The 8272-nt window shown below is 43.8% G+C and overlaps 1 non-coding gene across 1 annotated transcript; it reads right to left on the bottom strand.

Moving 5' to 3' along the window:
- Positions 1–3316: 3316 nt before the first annotated feature.
- Positions 3317–3507, bottom strand: LOC116150669 (U2 spliceosomal RNA). Its single transcript, XR_004134397.1, has one exon. It is a non-coding gene; the product is annotated as a U2 spliceosomal RNA (small nuclear RNA).
- Positions 3508–8272: the final 4765 nt, after the last annotated feature.

Raw genomic sequence — 8272 nt, 5'->3', positions numbered from 1 at the left:
GACAACAACCAGACAAAGGAACTCAGCAAGCGCAGGGGTCCCCAGCAAGATTAGCAGCTGGACTCTCACCCGAAACAGGAAGGCAAAAGGCAGCAGAATAACATAATCAAAGTGTTAAAATAAATAAATAAATCCTATGCAAGCAATAGTTTCTAAATTTGGCACCAAAAGCACAAGCAAGGAAACAAAAAAAAGTCAGTTGAACGGAATAAAAATTTTAAACTTTGTTCATCAAAAGATACTATCAAGAAAGTGAAAAGGCAATTTACTTTGACAACTCAGAATGGGCAGAAATATTTGCAGATGTTATATCTGCTACAATCTAGTCTCCAGAATATATATATGACAACTAGACAGTAAACAGACAATCAGCCCAATTTAAAAATGGGCAAATGCAGTTTGGTGCAAGCACTGTGGAAAATAGTATGGAGATTCCTCAAAAGACTAGGAATAGACTTACCATGTGACCCAGAAATCCTGCTCCCGGGCATATGTCCAGAAGGAACCCTACTTCAGCATGACACCTGCACCCCAATGTTCATAGCAGCACTATTTACAATAGCCAAGACATGGAGACAGCCTAAATGTCCATCAACAAATGACTGGATAAAGAAGAAGTGGTATGTTTACACAATGGAATACTATTCAGCCATAAAAATGACAACATAACGCCATTTGCAGCAACATGGATGTCCCTGGAGACTGTCATTCTAAGTGAAGTAAGCCAGAAAGAGAAAGAAAAATACCATATGAGATCGCTCATATGTAGAATCTAAAGAAAAGAAGAAAAAGACAAATGAACATAAATATAAAACAGAAACAGACTCACAGACATAGAATACAAACTTGTGGTTGCCAAGGGGGGAGGGGGGTGGGAAGGGACAGACTGGGAGTTCAAAATTTGTAGATACTGACAGGTGTATATAGAATAGATAAACAAGTTTATACTATAGAGCACAGGGAAATGTATACAAGATCTTGTGGTAGCTCATGGTGAAAAAGAATGCAACAATGAATATATGTATGTTCACGTATAACTGAAAAATTGTGCCCTACACTGTAAATTGACACAATATTGTAAACTGACTATAACTCAAAAAAAAAAAAAAGAATTGTGACCACATTAAAAAAAAAGTGGATATGTAAATAAAACAAAATAAAATAAAAAAATTAAAATGGGCAAAGGACTTGAGTAGACATTCCTCCAAAGAAGATGTACAGATGTCCACTGAGCACAAAAACAGTGCTTATCATAAACAGTCATTAGGGAAATATGAACCAAAATCACAGTGGAAAACACACAACCCTCACCAGAATAGCCATAAAACATGGAAAGCAAGAAATGTTAGCAAGAGTTTGGAGAAACTGAAGCCTTATACACTGCTGGTGGGAATTCAAAATGGCATAGCCACTAAGGACAATGCTTTGGTGGCTCCTCAAAAAGTGGAGCATAGAGTTAGCCTATGACCTAGCAATTCTGTTTCTAGGTGTCCATCCAAGAGAATGAAAACGTATGATCAAATCAAAATACGCATAGCAACGTTATTCATCATAAGCAAACAGTGGGGACAATCAAATGGCTATTGACGGACGAATGCATAAATAAAATGAGGTGCAGACAGACATGGGGTGTTATTTTCTCATAAAAAAGAGTGAAGCACTGATACAAGCTACATCATAAGGAAACCCTGAAAAAGCTATGAGGGTCTAGCTCAGGGGTAGAGCACGTGCTTAGCGTGCATGAGGTCCTGGGTTCCATCCCCAGTGCCTCCATTAAAATAAATAAATCACGGTACAGATGGACTCATACTATAATAAAGGTGTTAAAAAAATAGATAGATAAATAAATCAATACACCTAGTTACCTCTTCCTACCAAAAAAAAACTTAAAAATTTTTTTAATTAAAAAAATGAAAGAACCCAAACACAAAGCACCATGCCTTGTGTGACTCCGTTGTAATCATTCCACTTTAAATGTCCAGAATAGGCAAATCCACAGACACAGAAAGGACATTGGTGGTTGCCAGTGGCTGAGAGGGAAGGAGACAGGGAGTGACTGCTGAATGGGCACAGGGTTTATTCTGGAGGTGATGAAAACAGCCTGGAACTCGACGGCAGGGATGGTTGCACAACAGTGTGAATATAATAAAAGCCACCGAATTGTACACTTCAGAATGGTTTAACAGTGAAATGTGTGGATGGAACCTTGATTTTTTAAAAATCCAAACTTCGATGTCAAATGAATTAACCTTGAAAAGCCAGTGAAAGTTTAGAAAAAGAACTAAGTAAACTGACTTGACTTGGCAAAAACATAAAGGCTTATTTACAACCCATGCTAAGTTTGTTAATTACATAACCGATGTTGATTAAGACAATATGGAGATGGTGTAGGGACAGACAGATACATCAACAGAACAGAAATAAACTCGTGAAAGAATGAGTCCTTGGCATATAATAGCAAAGGCATCATAAATCATGCAAAAAGAGGAATTCATTTATTAAATCACATTGGGACAACTGGCTTTCCTTAACAGAAACAATAAAGTTCCATCAATGACACCATACTCCGAAATAAGTTCAAGATGTGTTACAAACGACGGAACTTGAAAAAGAAAAAACTTTTAAATACTTAGAAGAATATATAGAAGAATTTCTTTGTAATTTCAATTAAGGATGAGATTTCTTAAATTAGACCACAAAAGTAGTTAAAAAAAACTGAAAAAATATGACTCCATCACATTAAAATAACACAATAAATTGTACCATAAATAGAAACTAACCTACAGGCTTGCCGACTTAGAAAAGAACTTCATAACCTATTTAACAGGAAAGCTGTGTTTCTGTGCATTCATACAGTGGGATATTATCCTGTCTTTACAAAGAAGGAAGTCTTGCCATTTGAGACAACACGGATGAAACGGGTGGGCGTTACGTTAAGTGAAATAAGCCAGACGTAGAAAGACAAGTACTGTCCGACCTCATTTATATGTGGAATCTGAATGAGCTGAACCCACAGAAACAGAGAGCGCGTTCATGGTGGTCGCCAGGGGCTGGGGTGGGGGACACTGACTGGTCAAAGCGTACAGACTTCCAGTTACAAACGAGTAAGTTCTTACGATTGACTGTGCAGCACGGCAACTACACCTGACAACACGATTGTGTAACCGAAATTTGCAGAGAGCAGAACTTAAAAGTTCTCACCAAAAAACTACGAGGAAAATGTGGGAGGTGATGGCTGTCTTGGTTGGCTCACTGGGGGCACTCCTTCCACAAAGTGTACTTACACTCAGTCATCCCTTTGCACACTTCATTTTTTCTTTTTTGCACCATTTCTGGACGTACTGCAATGACAGGTCGATGCGTGGAGTGGACGGAGCAAAGTCTTATTCCAACTCCCTGCTCCAAAAATCCATTTAATATATTGTCCTTGGATAGAGGACGTGTCAGATATTAAACTGACAAGAACAGATTCTACACTTGATCTCAGCCAAAAGGAGGAAAAGCGATACTTTGTATATTTAAAATGTCTTACAATTTTATTTGTCAATTATATGTCAGTAAAGCTGGGGGAAAAAAACCCAGAAAAGTATTACAAGCCGGAATACATGTTTATATACATAAGTTCGCACAGCAGCAAGAACCCACAGCACAGACATATTCTCAAATAGTCAAACTGTCACAGAGTAAAACAAAAAATGCACCAAAGAGGAAAGACGATGAGCAATTGATGACGGGAAGACATCTAGCTTCACTAAGTTATCAGAGAAATGCTAATTCAAGTATAGGAAGTTTAGGTCCATAACCACGAGGTTGAGGATTTTAACAAGTCTGACTACTCTGAATCCGTTAGAATGCTTTCAATTTAAGTTAGAAATAGAACAGAAAAGAAAATCCAAATAAGGTTGACTTAATAGCAAGGATATGTGTTACTGGACATGTGACACCTGAACGTATGTGACTTTGGGTAAGTTGTCCTGTCCCCCCACTGTCTACTGTGTTCAAAATAAGACCGATAAGAGCTGTTCTGATACAAATGATTGGAAAGATTAAATGCACTGTGATGCCTAATATCTGTGAAGAATTCTTGGCTGATTATAAATTATTGTAGAATGTAACTCATCAAGGTCTGTGGTGTTTCACACTACTTTCCACGGCTACCTGCAGGTCTGACTTGCTTCTTTCTTTCTCTCTCTCTTTCTTTCTTTCTTCCTTCCTTCCTTTCTTTCTTTCTTTCTCTCTCTCTCTCTTTCTTCCTTTCTTCCTTTCTTTCTTTCTTTTTCTTTCTTTCTCCCCCTCTTTCTTTCTTTCTTTCTGTTTTTTAATTGAAGTACAGTCAGTTTGTAACACTTTATCAATCTCTGGTGCACAGCACCATGTCCCAGTCATGCATATACATATATATATATATATATATTTGTTTTCATATTTTTTTTCCATTAAAGGTTATAACAAGACATTGCGTATAGTTCCCTGTGCTTTACAGAAGAAATCTTTTTTTTCCTGTTTTTATATAGTGGCTAACATTTGCAAATCTCAAACTCCCAAATTCGTCCCTTCCCACCCTCTTTTCCTGGTAACCATGAGACTGTTAACTAGGTCTGCAAGTCTGTTTCTACTTTGTAGGTGAGTCCACTCATTGTACTGATTTTTGTTTTACTCTTTACAACCTTTTCGTATTCACTGTTCAGTAACCAGTCTGCGAGATGGCGTGTCTGTTTCTCAGGAAGCTGTTAGAAGGAGCCTTCGGTAGCACTTCACGTGGGGGAAAGGTACTTTGGGACTTTGCCGCCATCGTGTGGATATTAGGTTTACTATATGTGAAGAAAGCACATGGCTTTAAAAAAAAAAGATGTGTTGAGCCCTTAGGTTTATTTCAGGACTTCTTATCCTGGGTCCCTTCGACTCCCTAGCGTGACTTTACAGGACCCCAGAACCTCCTGAAAGCGTGTGTAAATTCTCTATGGGCGCGGGTGTGTTGCCGGGGGCTTCCATCAGAGCCTAGAGATGTAGCGATCAAGCAGAGGTGTGGCTCGTCACAGGAGTGATCCAGGCCAAAATGGAAGCACGGGAAACACAAGGGAACCTTCCTGGTGGCCTCGAAACGGCCCAGCCTCAGTACTGAGGCCAAGGCGTGCGAACTCCCACATCTGCCATCTTGGCCAATCGTTTCTCTCTCGTGGTCCCCGGTGTGTTGTCTCCCAAGAGTTGTTGTGAAGGTTCCCCCGACACATTGTATACGAGAGACAGACTTGGAAACTTTAAATGGCTAAGTCATGCTCACATTGCAAAAAGACTCGGTCTTCAAAACACTGACCTTTGGCCATGAGAGAAAAAATTCTACCATGACTAATATTGGCAAAATCCAATGTTCTGCTGGAGCTGGAATCAACATGTTTTCCTGCACCTACTACTGAAACTGGACATTCGAGTAACTGCTGAACTGCTTTCTTTAAACAAAATTCCAGTGCATCGTGCCAGCTAATAAGGACTGTCTGCAAACCAACAGGAAGACTCCGGGATGTTCTCAATGGCTGGCATGGATCCCCGCCGAATCCAGGTGTCGGGTCCACAGGATGCGTTTTATCCAACCGTGGTGATTAGTTGAGGCGCCCAGCGGTCGTTCCCAAGGTGACGGCTCCGCCAGGCCTGCATGGCAACACGCACCCACATCTGCTGCGCCGTTGATCTGCAGAGACAAAGCGGGGCGGGAGGGACCCTGAGCACTGGCCACGTCTCCTCTAGACAAAGATTCTAAAACGCCCTTGTGAAGGCCTCGCTGATGCCCCTAACCTTGCTTTTGCTGGATTTCGATGCAAGGTTTGTAGATTAGCTACATATTACATCTCCACAGAGCGCGACCAGCCCAGGTGTCCGCCGAAAAGACACCATCAGGGGAAGATTCGGCAGCTCACGGTGAAAACGAATGTGAAAAGGAATATATGTGTGTTCACGTAGGACCGAAGCTCTGTGCTGTGCACAAGAAACTGACACAACCCTGTAAACTGACTGTAAGTCAGTTAAAAAATTGCTATTATTTTAAAAAAAAAAAAAAAGGAGCAGATTCAGTGAGTCCCATCTCTGTGAGATTTTCTAAGGGTCTCAGTTGAGACAGAAAAATCAAACTTTAAGTGAGGAAATATTTTTAAAAAGATCTGTAAGTAAACATATATATTTTTTATAATTTTTATTGAAGTGTAGCTGACTTACAATGTTAGCTTCAGGTGCACAGCGAAGTGATTCAGTTAATACATGCATATTTTTTTTTCTTTCCAGATTCTTTTCCATTATGTTATTAGAAGAAACTGAATACAGTTCCCTGTGCAGTAGGTCCTTGCTGTTCATCTATTTTATACACAGTAACGTGTGTCTGTTAATCCCAACCCCTAACTTAACCCTCCCCGCCCTGTCCCCTTTGGTAAACATGTATTTTTAGCTTTTTATAAGCTACGCAGTTCTGTAACCCGGCGCCTCTTCCCGCATCCTGCACGGCTCTGGACCGCACTGTCCAAGAGGACCTCAAGGCGTGGTGACTGTGCACCGTGTCTGCCTTGCCTGTCTGCCCTCGCGTGGCATTGACACTGGGGATGCTGTTAGCGTGACCGAGGAACTGAATTCAGTTTTACTGACTTTTAATCAGTTCCACGTGAAACAGCCCCTCGTGGCTGTGGCTGCTCCACGGGGCAGCTCGCCTCGGAGAATCCAGCGTACCTGAGCAGTCCAAGCGCCTTGGAGGACCAGCTGGTCGTCATGGTTCCTTAAGCACCACTCGTACGAGAGGCAGGATTCGCGGGCATACTTCCCCTTCTCTGCATCTTCTAGAGTCGCCCGGGGGGGGGCCAGCCTGAGCCGGTCGCTGTGGCGCACAGAGCCAACCTAAACCTGCGTTTCAGCACACAGCCGTGCACTGAGGCCAAGCCGTCTCTCAGAAGTTCCATCCTGTGGAAAGCAAACCATTCAGCTAAGGGGGCTTCTGGCAGAGTTGCGGGCGAGCCGAGGGCAGGACGAGGTCTCAGAGACCAGCAAAGGGGAGGCGGCCTCCTGGCCTCGGGCTGCAGGTGGAGCTGTGACAAGGGGGCCTGGGGAGACGCCTGTCGGAGGCTGCCGCGCCACGGCAGGCACGTTCTGTGCAAAGACGGGGCACAGAACCTCCTGGAGCAGGTCCCGCCCTCTGGCGTCCGATCCAGCATTAGGAAGGGGACTTCCTTCCCCCTCTGCCTTTTATCAGCTATACTTTTCAGAAGGCGGGTCTCCTGTCTCTTCTCACCACGTCCAGCCCCAGGCGTGACCACGGGACGCCATTACCGCTCCCTGACACGCGCAGGGCACCAGTCTCCCTGCCCGGGAACCCACGAAGGGACGCGGCCCTCCGACTCCTCCTGGCATGTGAACTAAGTCCTCGGGTCACTGGCGGTGCTGGCCGTTGCCGCTCCTGCGGCAGGACTCCCGGGCAGCCACCTCTTCACTGTGAGAGCTGGGCTGTTTTTTGGGGTTTCTGTGCTTTTTTGTTTGTTTTGTTTAATTTCAGAAAATATATTGTTAAAATCGGAGCTGTTACCGTTTGGTGTAATTCGTTAAACATGCTTCTGATTGGGGTCACCGAAACCAACGTTTTGATCAAACACTTTCCATTCACCTTTGTGAAGGAGGAGATGTCACTGAATTTCCTGCTGGAAGTCTGAGAGCTTTGGAAGCAGGGACCTTCACGTGCGGAAGACGGTGTCTCCGTGGCCCCAGTGCCCCTGTCCCGGGTGGAGGTTTGTCTCAGGAGCTGAGAGGAGGAACTCGGAAGTGGTAACAGAATGGCATGAATGGCGGGGCCATTCTGAGGGGTCCCCGGGTTACACAGTAAAACAGCGCCATGAGCGATCCTTGATTTCAGGACGGATTTGAAGGGGCCAGCTTCTCAGATAGCACGTTTGCTGATCACGACATGGCCCGCGGGTGGGCGGGGCCTCGCGAGGTCTGGGGAAACGACACCGTGGAGGGGAGAAGGCCCGTGTGGTGTCCGTCTCCTCGGAACCTCGCGCAAGAGGGGACGCCCATCGGCTCTCGATGGGGGTTATGCGCTGAATAAAACACTGCCGCTGCTGATTTTAATCTGCAAGGCTCGCAGCTCCAGATTCTGCATCATTTCTCTCCTTTTTCATGATTCTCTTCGCTCCGGTCTTCCACACATGGTAGCAAAGCAGAGTCCTCAGCGCCATGTGTGCTGAGGCAGGTTTTGATGCTCAGCTGAGTGACGATATTACTGTGATAAACGTAAGGCTGTTTT

The sequence above is a fragment of the Camelus dromedarius genome, chromosome 35 (assembly GCF_036321535.1).
Source record: "Camelus dromedarius isolate mCamDro1 chromosome 35, mCamDro1.pat, whole genome shotgun sequence".
In the NCBI taxonomy this organism is placed as follows: Eukaryota; Metazoa; Chordata; class Mammalia; order Artiodactyla; family Camelidae; genus Camelus; species Camelus dromedarius.
This window is presented reverse-complemented; position numbering and strand designations above follow the sequence as displayed.